The 19,012-nt window shown below is 44.3% G+C and overlaps 1 protein-coding gene across 1 annotated transcript in view; it reads left to right on the top strand.

The window, feature by feature from the left end:
• The window catches only part of LOC138431402 (neuroligin-4, X-linked), a 397,040-nt gene that overhangs the window by 63,673 nt on the left and 314,355 nt on the right, over positions 1–19,012 (top strand). The gene's annotated exons all lie outside the window — the stretch shown is intronic.

Below are 19,012 nucleotides of genomic sequence, written 5' to 3'. Positions count from 1 at the left end.
GACTCTGTATCAACCTAGAGGGGTGGGATGGGGAGGGAGGTTCAAAAGAGAGGGTATATATGTACACCTGTGGCTGACTCATGTTGAGGTTTGACAGAAAACAGCAAAATTCTGCAAAGCAATTATCCTTCAAAAAACAATATTTTTTTTTAAAGGAGATTTTTGTTAGACTGCAGAGCTTGCTTCAAGAATGCCCATTAATTGCACAGGGACAGTGATGTTTGTACTAGAGAATGATAAAAGCTAGAGTGTCTGTAACTGTTCTGGGAAGTTTAGAGACCAGACGCAAAGAGGATGGATGCTGTCTACGTGTGATGCAGACATTTTCTATCTGCTCTTGTACCTTCCTAGCTAGCTGTTCTACATAACGATGGAGAGTCATTTCTGCGTGTTCTAGCTGAAAGTCATGTATCAAGAAAATGTAGCAGGGGCTTCCGAGGTGGCTCGGTGGCCAAGAACCCACCTGCCAATGCAGGAGACAGGGGTTGGATCCCTGGTTGGGGAAGATCCCATATGCCGCAGGGCAACTATGCCCATGAACCACCAATATCAAACCTACACTCTGTTGCCCGGGACCCGCAAATATGGAGCCCACACGCCCTAGATCCCTTGCTCCAGGAGAGAAACCACCCCAGGGAGGACCCCAAGCACCACAATTAGAGAGTGGCCCCTGCTCGCTGCAACTAGAGAAAAACCCACCCAGCAACAGAGACGCAGGACAGCCAGAAACAATATATACAATGAAAAAAAGAGAGAGAAAGTAGCAAAGCACATTTTTTTTAGAACTATGTGGGGAAGGATAGATAGATTGGGAGTTTGCAATTGACACACAGACACTGCTCTATTTAAAACAGATAATCCACAATGACCTAATGTTAAATTAAAACATTTTTTTTCGATGGAGCATATTTTAAGAAGCAAAGCTGAGACACGCCTGGAAATCTTTCTGCCTCCAAGGCAGGCATGGTGGTTGGGGGTGGGGGAGCAAAGGGGTTGAACCTTGGGGCCCACATTTGCTGTGTCCTGTTATTGCTGCTGCTTATATAATACTTATAGTTTCCCTTTTAAGACAATGTATGAGTATTTGTGGTGAAATGAGATTTTCTTTAAAAATAAAATAAAATAAGGCCCAGGTTTCAGGAGATTGTTTTACATGTAAGCAGAGACCCTGGGTCCAAGCATCAGTGGCTGGTCAGGCGGCCCATTTGCATCTCCTGGAGGATCTGGTATTTACAAATACCTGGTCTTCTGCCCCTCCGCACCCCTGGAGATGTTGACCATGTGGGTCTGGAGTGGAGCCTGGACTGGAGGATTTCTCAGTTCTCCCCTAGGAGTCTAGTACAGAGCTGAGTCTCACAACCAGAGCTATAGTACAGAGTTTCCTGCTGATTCAAAAATCACGACCCTGGTTCCCTTCACCGAGGTACGGCACTTACCCTTAAAAGATAAAAATGAGGGTGTACAGCACATGCCCATTGGCTCTCTATTTTACATTTGGTAATCTAGTCCAGGCTACTCTCTCCACACATCTCACCCTCTCCTCCCCTCTCCCGATGTCCGTAAGTCTATTCTCTGTCTGTGTCTCCATTGTTGCCCTGTAAATAAATTCTTCAGTACCATTTTTGTAGATTCTGTAAATATGTGTTAGAATGCGGTATTTATCTTTCTCTTTCTGACTCACTTCACTCTGTATTATAGCTCTAGGTTTATCCTCCTCATCAGAATTGACTCAAATGGCTTCCTTATTATGGCTGAGTAATATTCCATTGTGTATATGTGCCCCAACTTGGAACTCAAACAGGGGCTCTGGATCAACCTAGAGGGGTGGGGTGGGGCAGTAGATGGGAGGGAGGTTTAAGAGGGAGAGGATCTATGTACACCTATGGCTGATTCATGTTGAGGTTTGACAGAAAACAGCATAATTCTGTAAGGCAATTATCCTTCAATTAAAAAAATGAAATACGTTAAAGAGCAAAGAAAGAGAGAGGGACTTAATATCCAAAGCCCTAGTTTAAATCTGGAACTTACACCTTATTAACTATATAATACTGATTCATTTAATCTCTCTTTTCCATTTTTTCACCTGTTAAAAGGAGGGTTACGTACGACTGTATTTAGGGTTACTGTAAAGATTACATCATTTTAAACCTTAAAAAAAAAAGACAAGGGTGTACCACGAGCCAGCTTCATTTCTCCTTTTGTTGTTTTCGTTTTCCCCCTTATTATCGGATGTGTTCTTTCCAGAAAGGCAGCCGTGGCTGATCAGTGACCTCATGCCCCCTCAGAAAGCCTTTCACTCTTGGAGTTGTTTTCCTTGTCTTTTCTTTAAAAACTCAAGTCACAGAAAGTCCTCGGGGTAGAGGGCTTTTTGTCTGTCCTGCGGGAGGCCCATCGGGCCGGTTCAGAGGCACTTCTGCCAGTTCCACTGCTGCCCCTTTTCTTTCCTGTTTCTGGAACATTGCATGAGGTTAAATTAAACACACTTATCTCAGTTTGCATTTCCTGGGGAAGTCCGGCCTTCTAAGTGGCTCCTTGGATGAGCTCCCTGAATTCCAAGGGTCTTAATTCCATGAGGTCTTTTCATGACCTCATTATCTGCTGTAGAAATGTGTTCAGTGGTCAAGGATGCATGTGTGGAAGCCAGGTTTTCCTTTCACCATAATCTGGCTTCTTCTCAGCTTCTACCTTGATGCTGGGAAAGACTGAGGGCAGGAGGAGAAGGGGACAACAGAGGATGAGATGGTTGGATGGCATCACTGACCTGATGGACGTGAGTTTGAGCAAGCTCCGGGAGTTGGTGATGGACAGGGAGGCCTGGCGAGCTGCAGTCCATGGGGTGGCAAAGAGTCAGACCCGACTGAGCGCCTGAACTGGACTGAGCTTCTATAGTGAGAAGTATTGACCTTCTCCTGACAAAACCTGGCCACTATGCATAGCACGCTTTACCTTCTACAGCTAGTATTCCCTGCATTTCTTCAGTAAACTTTATACCCGATAAACAATCTGATGGCGTGCAGGTAGGTCTCTGTATTATGAGACAAGAAGTGACAGACTCAGCTCCCTTCTGTTTATTTTTAAAAGAGACTGTTTATTTTTAAGGAGTTGCTTTCTTCCAAGCAGAAACCCGATCGAAAGCCACGTTGGGGGCTGGCATATTGAGCTGGCACTGTGACACGATCTGATCCTTGAGTCTCTTTCTCAGATGATGGATGTTGCTGGGACTCATTTGTTCCCCAGTGGCAGACACCTGTGTTTCCTCTTGCCTGGAGGTCCCTTCCTAGGATCTAGAAAACTCTTCTTCATGGGTGGTGGGCTGTCTCTCCTTCCTGCCTCTCGTGATTTGTCTTCACCATTTTCGTTAAAGAGTTTTGCCTTCCTGACTTTTCTCTTGTGTGTGTAAGCTTTACTCAGTTGCTTGGTCATGTCTGGCTCTTTGCGACCCTATGGGATGAAGCCCTCTAGGCTCCTCTGTCCGTGGATTCTCTAGGCAAGAATACTGGAGTGGCTGGCCATTTCCTCCTCCAGAGGATCTTCCCAGCCCAGGGATCGAACCCATGTCTCCTGCGTCTCCTGCACTGGCAGGCAGATTGTTTACCACGGAGCCACAGTCTTGTTAAAGCGAGTGAATTTCTGATGTTCTTCAGTGTGTGCCTGTGTGTGTTTAAATTGGAGGATAATTGCTGTACAATGTTGTGTTAGTTTCTGCTGTATGACAGTGTGAATCTGCCATACGCATGCATGCATCCCCTCCCTCTTGATTCACACCTCGTCCCACCCAGGTCATCTCAGAGCCGAGCCGCGCTCCCTGTGTCATGCAGCAGCTTCCTAGCGGCCTGTTTCACACGCGCTGGTGTATAGTACAGACGTCAGTGCTGTGGTCACAATTCACCGCCCCCCTCCCCCCGCTGTGTCCACGAGTCTGTTTTCTGTGTCTGCATCCGTATTCCTGCCCTGCAAATAGGTTCATCAAGACCATCTTTCTATATTCCATATATATGCCTTAATATTCGATATTTGTTTTTCTCTTTTTCACTTTCCTTTCTCCTTGATGACAAACTCTGCATTTCTCCACCTCACCAAAACAAACTCAATTTTGTTCCCTTTTTATGGCTAATATTCTGCAGCCTAGAAGTCCATCAACATGAATGGATCAAGAATCTGTGGTGCATACCGACAACGGAATATTGAGTGTATTTTTAAAAGCTCTTCATTTGGGAAGTAAAATCAAGCATCTAAATGGGTCTCCTTGAAAGAGGGTGAAAGTGAAAGTCGCTCAGTGGTGTCTGACTCTTTGTGACCCCATGGACCCATGGAATTCTCCAGGCCAGGATACTGAAGTGTGGATAGCCTTTCCCTTCTCCAGGGGATCTTCCCAACCCAGGGATCAAACCCAGGTCTCTTAAATTGCAGGCAGATTCTTTACCATCTAAGCCACCAAGGAAGTACCTCTAATAAAGTGAAGGGAAGTGTTAGTCACCCAGTCCTGTCTGAGTCTTTCTAACCCGAAGACGTATAGCCGACCAGACCCCTCTGTCCATGGGATTCTCCAGGCAAGAATACTGGAGTGGGTTGCCATTTCCTTCTCCAGGGGATCTTCCCAACCCAGGAATTGAACCAAGGTCTCTTTGGAGAGACACTTATTTGCAGCTCATCTGTAAAAGTCTTGGAAAAGCAATTCTGCCCCCTCCCCATAGACACAGACAAGTGAAGTTTATAAATACATGTGGAAGGCGGTTACCTGGACTGCCATAAATTCAGTGTGTTTTCCTAATGACCTAATTAATTCAAAGACATTCTCAGCAGAGGCAAGTTGTTTTGTATGTGGCTGTTTTAAAACCTATTGAACGTTTTCACCCTGCCCTCCTCCAGTATGTGAAGCTCCTTTGGAATTCAGTCTTAAAATGGCAGTGTCGTGTTGATGAATTCCCGCTTGGCACAGAGTCTGCCAGGTGAAAATCTAACGTGAAGATTTAATCTGCATGTGTATCACGGCCTCTGAGTGATAACGCTGGGGGTGTGGGCCAGTGGAAAAGAACACGCAGTAACAGAGATGTGCTAATGGATAATTAAGGCGGGGGAAATAGAACCGTCAGGCAGAGGATTTAATTGGGTTTAATTGGGTTAAGAGGAATAGGCCAGAAGGAAAGAATAACTCTTAATAGGAGGTCTGAAAATAACCAAAGAAAGCATTCATTGCAAAAAAAAAAAAAAAAAAGAGCTGTGACATCTGATGATTGTAGTGCAAAGGAAAAATCAACCTTTTTATATCCTGCTCTGTGCTGAAGGAGGTGAAGGGTAGAAAGAAATCTTTCCATATATTTGTGTGTGTGTGTGTGTGAAAAGTCTGAAAGTGTTAGTTGCTCAGTTGTGTCCAACTCTTTTCGACCCTGTGAACTATAGCCCGCCGGGCTCCTCTGTCAATGGAATTGTTCAGGCAAGAGTACTGGAGTGAGTTGCCATGCCCTCCTCCAGGGGATCTTTGCCACCCAGGGATCGAACCCAGGTCTCCTGCCTTGCAGGCAGATTCTTTGTCATCTGATACATATATAAGAAAGGAAAAGTTCTGAGTTGCGAAAGGGGAGATGCCACAGGTTACATGTCAGAAAGGATAGCATTATCTTTAGGGTTTCAGGATTTCGCCATTAAACACTCTGGAGCGTCTATAACATCGAGGCTTTCTTGTGTCCCTTGTCTCAGACATGGATCGCAGGAAACAGGTGGGCAGCACGCCCGAAAGCAGTGGCTTTATAAATGCCGTGATCAGTTCTGTTCTTCCCTGTATTGCTTCTCCACGGCTTCAATGAGTGGAGACTCCGTCTTGCGTACCCAGCATCCAATGACATCTTTTTTTATTTTTTTAAATTGGAGTATATTTGGTTTACAATACTGTGTTCATTTCAGGTTTACGACACAGAAAATCAGTTATACGTATACATATATCCACTTTTGCTTAGGTTCCTCTCCCATCCACGGCATTATAGAGTATTGAGTACCGTTTCCTGTGCTTTGCAGGAGGTCTTTGCTCTTTCCTATTTTATAAATAGTAGTGTGTATATGTCAATTTCGATCTTCCAGTTTATCCCTCCCCTCGGTCTCCCTGGTAGCCATACATTTGTTTTTTACACCCGTGACTCAATCTCGGTTTTGTAAATAGGTTCATTCGTATCATTGTTTTTAATTAATAGATTCCATGTAGAAGTGACATCATATGATATTTGTCCTTCTCTTTCTGACTTACTTCACTTCGTTTGATAATTTCCAGGTCCATCCATGTTGCTGCAAGTGGCAAAATTTCATTTTTTTTTTTTATGAGGTAAAACAAGCAAGAAAAAAAGTGACTGCTTGGCATGTGGGACTCCTTACTTTGCTTGCAGAGGTCACACCAGTAGGTCCTCAAAACCAGATCTGAGCCTTAGGTGATGGGTTTTTTTTTCCACTTTTCTTATTAATGGAAAGATTAATTGCTTCTCGGTGTGTTGGTTTCTGCTCTACAACAATGCAGACCAGTCCTAACTATATATACACACTATTTTATATTGGAGTATATGGTTAGAGTCTTTGGCAATGACATGTACACACTACTTTATTTCAAAGGAACCTCAGTTTTTAATGTTAGATTCCATGGGGACTGGCTGGAATTTGTCAAGTGCCAAAGACTGCTGCTGCTGCTGCTAAGTCGCGTCAGTCGTGTCTGATTCTGTGCCCGTCCCTGGGATTCTCCAGGCAAGAACACTGAAGTGGGTTGCCATTTCCTTCTCCAGCCAAAGACTCTAGCACTGTTGATTTCCTGTGTCAAAGGGCAAACGCTAGAGGCGCTCTTTAGCATGAAATTTCTGCGGGCAGGAAGCATAGAGGCTGGGACTTCCCTGTGGTCAAGTGGTTAAGACTTCGCCTTCCAACGCAGGGGCTGAAGGTTCGATCCCTGTTCGGGGACTGAGGATCCTGCATGCCTCGTGGACAAAGGACCAGATATGTAAAACAGAAGCAATATGGTAACAGAATCAATAACAAATGTAGAAATTAATGATAATAATAATAAAAACCGTTCAACTTCAGCTTCTTCAGCATTACTGGTTGGGGCATAGACTTGGATAACTGTGATATTGAATGGTTTGCCTTGGAGACGAACAGAGATCATTCTGTCATTTTTGAGACTGCATCCAAGTACTGCATTTCAGACTCTTTTGTTGACCATGATGGCTACTCCATTTCTTCTGAGGGAATCCTGCCTGCAGTAGTAGATATAATGGTCATCTGAGTTAAATTCACCCATTCCAGTCCATTTTAGTTCGCTGATTCCTAGAATGTCGACGTTCACCCTTGCCATCTCCTGTTTGACCACTTCCAATTTGCCTTGATTCATGGACCTGACATTCCAGGTTCCTATGCAATATTGCTCTTTACAGCATCAGACTTTGCTTCTATCACCAGTCACATCCACAGCTGGGTGTTGTTTTTGCTTTGGCTCCACCAATTCATTCTTACTGGAGTTATTTCTCCTCTGATCTCCAGCAGCATATTGGGCACCTACTGACCTGGGGAGTTCCTCTTTTGGTGCCCTATCATATTGCCTTTTCATGCTGTTCATGGGGTTCTCGAGGCAAGAATACTGAAGTGGCTTGCCATTCCCTTCTCCAGTGGACCACGCTCTGTCAGACCTCTCCACCATGACCCGCCCGTCTTGGGTTGCCCCGCAGGAATGGCTTGGTTTCATTGAGTTAGACAAGGCTGTCCAGTCCCATCACTTCATGGGAAATAGATGGGGAAACAGTGGAAACAGTGTCAGACTTTATTTTTTGGGGCTCTAGCATCACTGCAGATGGTGACTGCAGCCATGAAATTAAAAGACGCTTACTCCTTGGAAGAAAAGTGATGACCAACCTAGATAGCATATTCAAAAGCAGAGACATTACTTTGCCGACTTCTTTCTAGTCAAGGCTATGGTTTTACCTGTGGTCATGTATGGACATGAGAGTTGGACTGTGAAGAAGGCTGAGCGCCGAAGAATTGATGCTTTTGAACTGTGGTGTTGGAGAAGACTCTTGAGAGTCCCTTGGACTGCAAGGAGATCCAACCAGTCCATTCTGAAGGAGATCAGCCCTGGGTGTTCTTTGGAAGGAATGATGCTAAAGCTGAAGCTCCAGTACTTTGGCCACCTCATGCGAAGAGTTGACTCATTGGTAAAAAACTCTGATGCTGGGAGGGATTGGGGACAGGAGGAGAAGGGGACGACCGAGGATGAGATGGCTGGATGGCATCACGGACTCAATGGACATGAGTCTGAGTGAACTCTGTGAGATGGTGATGAACACGGAGGCCTGGCGTGCTGCGATTCATGGGGTTGCAAAGAGTCGGACACGACTGAGTGACTGAACTGAACTGAACTGAATAATAAAAGGGATAGAGATTGAACCATGGGACTCAAAGGAGGTTTATGTCTGGAGTATGAATGGAATTGACGGGAAGGCAGAGGTGTACCAGCTACCCAGAGGAGAGGGAGTTAAGGAGAGAAGCTTGAACGCTGGCCTGGCCTTCCTCATCCGGGTACTTTCTGACTTCTCTCTGCATCCTTTTCATGGAATAACCTTTGCTGAGGACCTCCTGTTTCACCAGAATCAGTATTAATCGTCTGTGGTCTTTGACCTTCCATTGCTCATCGTCTGGCAATGAACGTCAGCCTGGAGGAATTAACTCTGACATAATGTGTGTTCCCTGATCCTTTCCGCTGTCCATAAGCCCTTGTAGGCTTGTATTCACACGCTCCAAATTCAGTCCTTCACTCCTCTGGTACCGCGTGACCAAACCCCTTGGAGCTGTGTCTCCGTTTCTAAGATACTCAAACACATCTCTCAGATGCGCCATCTCAAATTGCAGCCTGCACGAGCCCAGGGTTCCACAGGAGGAGGGAAGAGGAGGAAGTGCACCAAGCATTTGCTCAACTGTAATAATTTATATCTAGGCTTGATTTCATCTTCTGGAATATAGACTGTCTTCAGATGGGAGTTTGATGGATGTATCTTCATATTGATCAAAGTGGGTTTCACAGTGGAACCACTGACCAGCACCTTAATAAGTAATTACAGTTAGCTCTCACTTCTCTAGGGGGCCTGTCTTGTACTAAATGTATGTTAACATACAGGTAAGTGAAAGTGACAGTTGGTGTGGCTGAGATGGTAAAGAACGTGCCTGCGCTGCAGGAGACCCAGGTCCCATCCCTGGGTCAGGAAGGTCCCCTGGAGAAGGAAATGGCAACCTACTCCAATATTCTTACCTGGAGAATCCCATGGACAGAGAGCCTGGGAGCTACCGTCCATGGGGTCACAAAGAACTGGACATGACTGAGCTGACAGTGGCTTAGATCATGAGCTTCTTATTGCCAGATTCAGACTTAAATTAAACAAAGTCAGGAAAACCACTGGACCATTCAGGTATGACCTAAATCAAATCCCTTATGATTATACAGTGGAAATGAGAAATAAATTTAAGGGCCTAGATCTGATAGATAGAGTGCCTGATGAACTATGGAATGAGGTTCGTGACATTTTACGGGAGACAGGGATCAAGACCATTCCCATGGAAAAGAAATGCAAAAAAGCAAAATGGCTGTCTGAGGAGGCCTTACAAATAGCTCTGAAAAGCAGAGAAGTGAAAAGCAAAAGAGAAAAGGAAAGATATACCCATTTGAATGCAGAGTTTCAAAGAATAGCAAGGAGAGATAAGAAAGCCTTCCTCAGCAATAAATGCAAAGAAATAGAGGGAAACAATCAAATGGGAAAGACTGGAGATCTCTTTAAGAAAATTAGAGATACCAAGGGAACATTTCATGCAATGATAGACTCAATAAAAGACAAAAATGGTATGGACCTAGCAGAAGCAGAAGATATTAAGAAGAGGTGGCAAGAAATCACAGAAGAACTGTACAAAAAAGATCTTTATGACCCAGATAACCACGATGGTGTGATCACTCACCTAGAGCCAGACATTCTGGAATGGGAAATCCCCTGGCCCTTAGGAAACATCACTATGTACAAAGCTAGTGGAGGTGATGGAATTCCAGTTGAGCTATTTCAAATCCTAAAAGATGATGCTGTGAAAGTGCTGCACTCAGTATGCCAGTAAATTTGAAAAACTCAGCAGTGGCCACAGGACCAGAAAAGTTCGATTTTCATTCTAATCCCAAAGAAAGGCAATGCCAAAGAATGCTCAAACTACTGCACAATTGCACTCATCTCACAGGCTAGTAAAGTAATGCTCAAAATTCTCCAAGCCAGGCTTCAGCAGATGTTCAAGCTGGTTTTAGAAAAGGCAGAGGAACCAGAGATCAAATTGCCAACATCTGCTGGATCATGGAAGAAGCAAGAGAGTTCCAGAAAAACATCTATTTCTGCTTTATTGACATTGCAAAGCTTTTGACTGTGCAGATCACAATAAACTGTGGAAAATTCTGAAAGAGGTGGGAATACCAGACCACCTGACCTGTCTCTTGAGAAACCTGTATGCAGGTTAGGAAGCAACCATTAGAACTGGACATGGAACAACAGACTGGTTCTAAATAGGAAAAGGAGTATGTCAAGGCTGTATATTGTCACCCTGCTTATTTAACTTATATGCAGAGTACATCATGAGAAACGCTGGACTGGAAGAAGCACAAGCTGGAATCAAGATTGCCAGGAGAAATATCCATAACCTCAGATATACAGATGACACCACCCTTATGGCAGAAAGTGAAGAGGAACTCAAAAGCCTCTTGATGAAAGTGAAAGAGGAGAGTGAAAAAGTTGGCTTAAAGCTCAACATTCAGAAAATAAGATCATGGCATCTGGTCCCATCACTTCATGGGAAATAGATGGGGAAACAGTGGAAACAGCGTCAGACTTTATTTTTTTGGGCTCCAAAATCACTGCAGATGGTGATTGCAACCATGAAATTAAAAGAAGTTTACTCCTTGGAAGGAAAGTTATGACCAACCTAGACAGCATATTAAAAAGCAGAGACATTACTTTGTCAAAAAGGTCCATCTAGTCAAGGCTATTGTTTTTCCAGTAGTCATGCATGGATGTGAGAGTTGGACTGTAAAGAAAGCTAAGCGCCAAAGAATTGATGCTTTTGAACTGTGGTGTTGGAGAAGACTCTTGAGAGTCCCTTGGACTGCAAGGAGATCCAGGCAGTCCATCCTTAAGGAGATCAGTCCTGGATTTCGTTGGAAGGACTGATGTTGAAGCTGAAATTTCAATCCTTTGGCCACCTGGTGACAAGAGCTGACTCACTGGAAAAGACCCTGATGCTGGGAAAGATTGAGGGCAGGAGGAGAAGGGGATGACAGAGGATGAGATGGTTGGATGGCATCACTGACTCAATGGACATGAGTTTGGGTAGACTCCAGGAGTTGGTGATGGACAGGGAGGCCTGGTGTGCTGTAGTCCATGGGGTTGCAAAGAGTCAGACCCAACTGAGTGACTAATTTGAACTCAACTGAACGACTGACTCTTTCATTTTCACACATGCATGGGTATTTATAAAACAATATGTATATACATTCACACAGACATGCATTCCCATATCCCTACATACAGTAATGTGATAAGTTTCATTATATTCTATGCTCATTGTGCAAAGAAGAATAGGGAGTCATTCATGCGTATTTCATCATGTGTATTCGATCTTTTGCTTTATAGTTTTCATCACATTTAGAAAGGACTTCCCTGGTGGCTCAGACAGTAAAGCATCTGCCTACAATGCAGGAGACCTGGGTTCAATCCCTAGGTTGGGAAGGTCTCCTGGAGAAGGAAATGGCAACCTACTCCAATATCTTGCCTGGAAAATCCCAGGGAAGGAGGCGTCTGGTGGGCTACAGTCCATGGGGTTGCAAAGAGTTGGACACGACTGAGCGACTTCACTTTTCACTTTCACTTTCAAATATATTTATTTTTATCCCTGCTCCCCTCTTGGGGTTGCATTTACATTATTTAGGATTTTTTGGGGGCGGAAAAATAAAAGAATATGGCGGCTTTGATGGCAGAGAGCCTTCTCTGTGGTTGCTGATGGGCAGGCCACGTTTAGAAGGTACGTTCCTAACCCTTGCCCCATACTCCTACCAAATGTGTAAGACCTGGATGAGAGAATGTTTCGATGCCCAGTGGTGCATATTTGAGCTTCTTTCTCAGATTGCTGACGCTTGACCCATCTATCTAGAAATGGGTGGTCACCATCCCATGTATTTGATCATCTCCAACACAAGGTGTTGTAGAGGTTTTCAAAGAATGGAGAAGGTGTACTTCTGAGCCCAGGGACCTTAATTCCTCAGTGGGTTGGTTTAAAGGTAGACACACGCACATAGATAACTTATAGACAAACATACACATATCGTATAGTATCGGCTTAGATGTAGATATATGTATATTTTAAAACTTGTTGTTGTTTAGTCACTCCGTTGGGTCTGACTCTTTCCAATGCCATGGACTGTAGCGCACCAGGCTCCTCTGTCCATGGGATTCTCCAGGCAAGAATACTGGAGTGGGTTGCCATTTCCTCCTCCAGGGGATCTTCCCAACCCAGAGATTGTACCCGGATCTCCTGCATTGACTGGCAGATTCTTTACCACTGAGCCATCAGGGAAGGCTGTATTTTGAAACTGTATACATGTAACTACATACATGTATATATAACTTACAGTACTGTTCACTTCAGTCGCTCAGTTGTGTCCGCCTCTTTATGACCCCATGGACTGCAGCACGCCAGGCCTCCCTGTCCATAACCAACTCCCAAAGCTTGCTCAAACTTATGTCCATCGAGTCGGTGATGCCACCCAGCCATCTCTTCCTCTGTCATCCCCTTCTCCTCTTGCCATCAGTCTTTCCAGACCCTGTGAAATAACCCTGTGTGGTTAAATATGGGAAGAAGGTAATGGATTCTTTGTGGCGGACAGTGAGTACAAGGACTCCATGAATACTGGGGGTAAAGAGAATTAGTATTCATTCTGAATCTGGCTGTAGACTTCAGGTGCATGAACTCCAGTGACATTTTAATCCTGCTCATAGAGGGTGTGTGGTCTTGAAAAAGTACATCCATTAAGAATGGGGTTGTAAGGCTGCTTTATCTGCTTCTGACAACATTCATCTTCCCGTATTCTTCAGTACCAGTGGTCTCCCCTGAACTGTGACTTCCTGCTTCACTGGAGACCTTTCTGTCGCCACGACCTCCATATTTCATGTACAGTCTGGGCATTGCTTTAGTCGCTTAGTTGTGTCTGAATCTTGTGATCCCATGGACCATATCTCACCAGGCTGCTCTGTCCACGGGATTTTCCAGGCTAGAATACTGGAGTGGGTTGCCATTCCCTTCTCCAGGGGAATCTTCCCAACCCAGTGATTGAACCCGGGTGTCCTGCATTGCAGGCAGATTCCTTACCACTGAGCCACCAGGGAAACCCACACACACTCTGCTTTGAAGATAACAGTCAGGTTTCTGAGGACCCTCGGGCTGAAGGCAACTGATGAGGTCACTTCATCCAAGCCCTCATGGCTCGGTCCAGGACGCTGAAGCACTGGGCGCTACGTGATGTTTCAGAGGTCTGCTGGCTAATTGGTGACTAAGGCAACGGCAGTCTTAGGTGACCTGACTCTGTGTGAGCAATGCTGTCAGCCTCTGCTGCTTTTTCTGGATTGTGTGGGCAGCTGGTCTATCTCCTTGGCCTTGGAATGTAACCTTGGTGTTGATATCTTTCTTTCTTTCTTATTTTCTTATTTTTCATTAATTTATTTTAGTTGGAGAATAATTACAACATTGTGATGGTTTTCCTTTGGCCATACATCAACTTAAATTTTCTTTTAAATTTCAGATATTTTTTAAGTGCTTGGGAAAATCAATTTTGGGGAGAAACCTGTAAAGATACGCATCTCCTAATGGAAATTTGCACTGTAGGGTGCTAGAAAGCGAAAGTGTTAGTCGCTCAGTCGTGTCCAACTTTGTGACCCCATGGTCTACCAGGCTCCTCTGTCCATGGGGTTCTCCAGGCAAGAATACTGGAGTGGGTTGCCTTTTCCTTCTCCAGGGGATCTTGCTGATCCAGGGATCAAACTCAGGTCTCCCACAGTGCAGGTGGATTCTTTACCATCTGAGCCACCAGGGAAGAACTGTACAATAACCACACTTAGAAAATGAGCAGTGTATGGAAACAGAGAAATAAATATATATATATTCATATATATTTATATAAGTTAAACAAATACATCTACGGACATACTGTAAAAGAGAGCATCACCAATATTTTTGTATGTCCATATGAATTGCTACCCAGAATAGGGTAGTTACTGCCCTGGCTTTTGGTTTTTATAATGCCCTTGTTGCTTTTTTGTATTTCAGTACAAGTACAGCTCTAAGCTGTGTATACAATGCCAATAATAGCATCCCGTCATATGTCTTTTTCTGAGACTTGCTCTTTACTTGGAGAATGTATCTGTTTTGACTCAGATCTTCATTTTATACGTTTTTCACTGTTGTGCAGTATTCTAATATGCTAAAATGTACTTATCCATTCACCTCTTCGTGAATGTCTGGGGGTTTTCCAGTGGGTTTTTTTTTTTTTCTATTATGATTTTGCTTGTAAATGGAACTTTTTGGTTGGGTCTCCTGACATGACTATCAAGGAAGCGCTGTAGGAGACACACAGAGTGTTTAGGTTGTATAGTTTGTATGGACACATTGTGTGTGTCTGTGTTTATCTGCACCAGAGTCGAGTGCACGCCTGACACTCCTCTATGACACAGAATTGTTTTCCCGGGGGACCACCCTAATTTGTGACCAGCCTGGCATGGAACTGCTCCACATCGTGGCTCGATGCTTTCTGCCTCTTGGCTTTTGCATTTTCGCTGACCCTAAGTGACCTCTTCTCTCTTTCACCAGTACCCAATGAGTTAATCTCTCTGGTCCAGTATTAAGACTCTCTGCTGATTTGAGGAGTTACTGTATGTGGTGTCTTGAAAAGGGGAAACACTGGAGATGGCTTTGAATTTATCTAAAGTGAAAGTGAAGTAGCTCAGTCGTGTCTGACTCTTTGAGACCCCATGGACTGGAGCCCGCCAGGCTCCTCCGTCCATGGGATTCTCTAGGCAAGAATACTGGAGTGGGTTGCCATTCTCTCCTCTCCAGGGGATCTTCCTCACCAGGGATTGAACCTGGGTCTCTTGCATTGCAGGCAGACACTTTAACATCTGAGCCACCAAGGGAAGTCCTGAATTTATCTAAATATTTAGAAAAAGGATGGTCCTAGTTACTGGAGTGTGGAACAAAAATTATGAAGGCTATTTGAAGAGCACAGAAATGGGAAATTTTTCAGAGACACGATGTCTTGAAGGCCTGACACTTTGACCATGATGTTCTGTGACTGAGTCTGGTGAGAGAGCTCCACACAAACCCTGGAGATATTTGCAAGTAACTTGATTTATATTTGGAAATCATGTTTGGTAATATGTAATCATTTTTTTGCAAAAAATTTAAATGTGTTTATTAAATTTTCTGTTAAATATTGAACACTTTTGTTTGTCCTACAGCTGCAGTGATTAATAAGATGGATAGATTTTTAAATTTTATTTATTTATTTTAATTAGAGGCTAATTACTTTACAATATTGTGGTGGGTTTTACCATACATTGACATGAATCCGCCATGGGTGTACCTGTATTCCCCATCCTGATGCCCCCTCCCACCTCCCTCCCCATCCCATCCCTCTGGGTCATCCCAGTGCACCAGCCCCGAGCACCCTGTCTCATGCATCGAACGTGGACTGGCGATCTGTTTCACGTGTGATAATATACATGTTTCAATGCTATTCTCTCAGATCATCCCACCCTCGCCTTCTCCCACAGAGTCCAAAAGAGTGTTCTATACATCTGTGTCTCTTTTGCTGTCTGGCACATAGGATTGTCCTTATCATATTTCTAAATTCCATATATATGCATTAATATACTGTATTGGTGTTTCTCTTTCTGACTTACTTCACTCTGTATAATAGGCTCCAGTTTCATCCACCTCATCAGAACTGATTCAAATGCGTTCTTTTTAATGGCTGAGAAATATTCCATTGTGTATATGGACCACAGCTTCCTTAAGGATGGATAGATTCTTTTGAAACTTTATTTTTTGTTGGAAGGTAGTTGAGTTACAATGCTGTGTTAGTTTCAAGTGTACTGCAAAGTGATTCTGTGATACGTATACATGCATACATATGTACAAGAATCTGTTTCAGAATCTTTTCCCTTACATGTCATTACAAAATATTGAATGCAGTTTCCTTTACTATACAATGGGTCCTTGTAGTTTAGTTAATATGTAGTAGTGTGCATGTGTTAACGCCAGACTCATAATTTATCTCCCCCTCCTCTTAGTGTTTCCCTTTTGGTAACCGTAAGTTTGTTTTCTGTCTGTGTGGGTCTGTTTCTCTTTTGTCTGTAAATTCACTTGTATCTTTTTATTTCTTTTTTTAAAATCCACGTTTAAGTGATAGGACATTTGTCTTTTCGTTTGACTTACTTCACTTACTGTGACAATCTCTCCATCTATGTTGCTGCAGAGGGCATTATTTCATTCTTTATTATGGCTGAGTAATGTTCCTTTGTATCCCATGATTATCCATTCGTCTGTTGATGGACGTTTAGATTGCTTCTGTGACTTGGCTGCTGTGAATATTGCTGCAGCGGATATAAGGGGTCATGTGTCTGATTATGGTTTAGTCCAGATACATGCTCAGGGCTCAGGCTAGCCAATCAGTCTTGAGTGGACCACCTACGAGCCGTTAGACCCTTATACCTGGGTTTGTTCTGAGTTCTGTCTCTCGTTGCAAAGTCCACTTCCTCCTGCCGTGCCCCAGATGTGTTCCTGACCCATTAAACTTCAGCACAAGAACAGAAACGGTGATGGAGGTGACAATTTGGACCCCCTCACTGGGCACCAATCCACCTTGAAGGAAGTTCCTATGGCGTCTTTGCTCTTTGATTATTTACATGGAAGCCTCATGGTTCAAAAGCGTGGATTTTGATGGGCTCTGCTTTTTAGAAGTGCAACTACATGGATGGGTATGCAAAGAACTGTAAGAATTGACAAAGATAGAGTAGGACTCCTGTCCATCTTGGAGATAAAATCAAAGCCAGGATTTTTTTTTTTTTTTTAAGGAAACACAAAACTGCTAATTGGCTGAGTACTGGCATGGAGTAAGTCTTGAATAAGGACTGGATGTGTGTGTGTGGGTGTGTGTTGTAAGCCAGTAAGAGTGTGTGTGTGTTGTAAGCCAGTGAGAGTGTGTGTGTGTGTTGTAAGCCAGTGAGAGGTGTGGAGGTTGTAGACATTCGTAACTGGTGCCCTGGGCTATCTCACAACAGAGATATGTGTTCTAAGGTAAAAGATGAACCACACGTCACTTGAAGAAGTGAAAGTGTGAAAGTGTTAGTCACTCAGTCGTGTCCGACTCTTTGGGACCCCGTTGACTGCAGCCCGCCAGGCTCCTGTGCCCATAGGGATTCTACAGGCAAGAACCCTGAAGTGGGTTGCTATTCCCCTCTCTAAGCGATCTTCCCGACCCAGGGATCAAATCCACTTGGGTATCACAAAACACTGGTGTGTCTGCCCCAGAATCTAAAGGCAAAATAATAGATCTTGGGAGAGATACAGGCTCTGCACTTTGGGGGAAGGCTATTGCAGACTTGTTAGCCCACAGGGTGGAATGACTGTTGTACAGGCTCCCTCATTGGGACAAGGACCGGGATCTGTTGGTCTTGTTTTCCTGATGCTTCATGGTGCGAGATGAAAGTCTATCTTCCAAGTGCCTCTGCTTGTTGGCAGCCTCCCGGCAGCAGAAAGCAAATCCCAGACGTTCCTGGGAGCTGAGAGTAACACCAGAGAGGGCTGTTTCTGACCTCATTAATTCTCTCATTTTTTGTTCCCTTTTTCTCCTGGGAGATGCATCCTCAAAGTTCTAACATGTAATGTATTCCATGACCACAGAGTTGTGAGGCCGTGAACACCCCAGAGACGTGATTTTACTCCTTGAAAGGCCAAAACACCAAGGTAAATTTGACCAGGCCTCCCCTGAATTAGGGCCTCCCTCATAGCTCAGTCGGTCAAGAATCTGCCTGCAAATGCAGGAGACCTGGGTTCGATCCCTGAGTCAGGAAGATCTCCTGGAGAAGGAAATGGCAACCCACTGCAGTATTCTGGCCTGGAAAGTCGCATAGACAAAGGAGCCTGGCGGGCTACAGGCCATGGGTTGCAAAGACTCAGACACGACTGAGTGACTAAACCACCACCGCCACCCCTAAATTAAATATATACGTTTTAAAATTAAACCAGTCTCAGAGTGATGTTCACTTTGGGAGGAAGTGCACTGCAATTCTAGATTGACAGGCCTGAGTTGGTTGGAGCCTTGCCTGAATGACAACCTCAGATAGAGTTGGGTCCTACAGAAATCTTTCACAAATACCCAGTCAGGGATCTCCCTGGTCATCCAGCGGTTGGGAGTCCACCTGCCAGTGCAGGAGATGCAGGTTAGGTCCTTGACCCCGAAAGATCCCACGTGCTATGGGGCGACTAACCCCAGGGGATACAACTGCTGAGCCCAAGCGCTAAAGCTCGCAAGTTGCAACCACTGGGCCCATCCATCCGAGAGCCTCTGCTCCCCAGTGAGAGTAGTCTCTGCTCAGCAAAGCCAGAGAAAGCCTGTGCATGGCAATGAAGACCCAGCACAGCCAAAAATGGATAAATATATAAATAAGTCTAACTATGTATTTTAGGTCGTGTATGGATAAGAGAGTGGGATTATAAAGAAAGCTGAGCAGCGAAGAACGGATGCTTTTGAACTGTGGTGTTGGAGAAGACTCTTGAGAGTCCCTTGGACTGCAAGGAGATCCAACCAGTCCATCCTAAAGGAAATCAGTCCTGAATATTCATTGGAAGGACTGATGCTGAAGCTGCAATACTTTGGCCACCTGATGGGAAGAGCCTACTCATTGGAAAAGACCCTGAT

This window comes from Ovis canadensis, chromosome Y (assembly GCF_042477335.2).
Source record: "Ovis canadensis isolate MfBH-ARS-UI-01 breed Bighorn chromosome Y, ARS-UI_OviCan_v2, whole genome shotgun sequence".
Classification (NCBI taxonomy): Eukaryota; Metazoa; Chordata; class Mammalia; order Artiodactyla; family Bovidae; genus Ovis; species Ovis canadensis.
The sequence above is the reverse complement of the archived record's forward strand: the minus strand, read 5'-3'. Positions and strand labels throughout refer to the sequence as shown.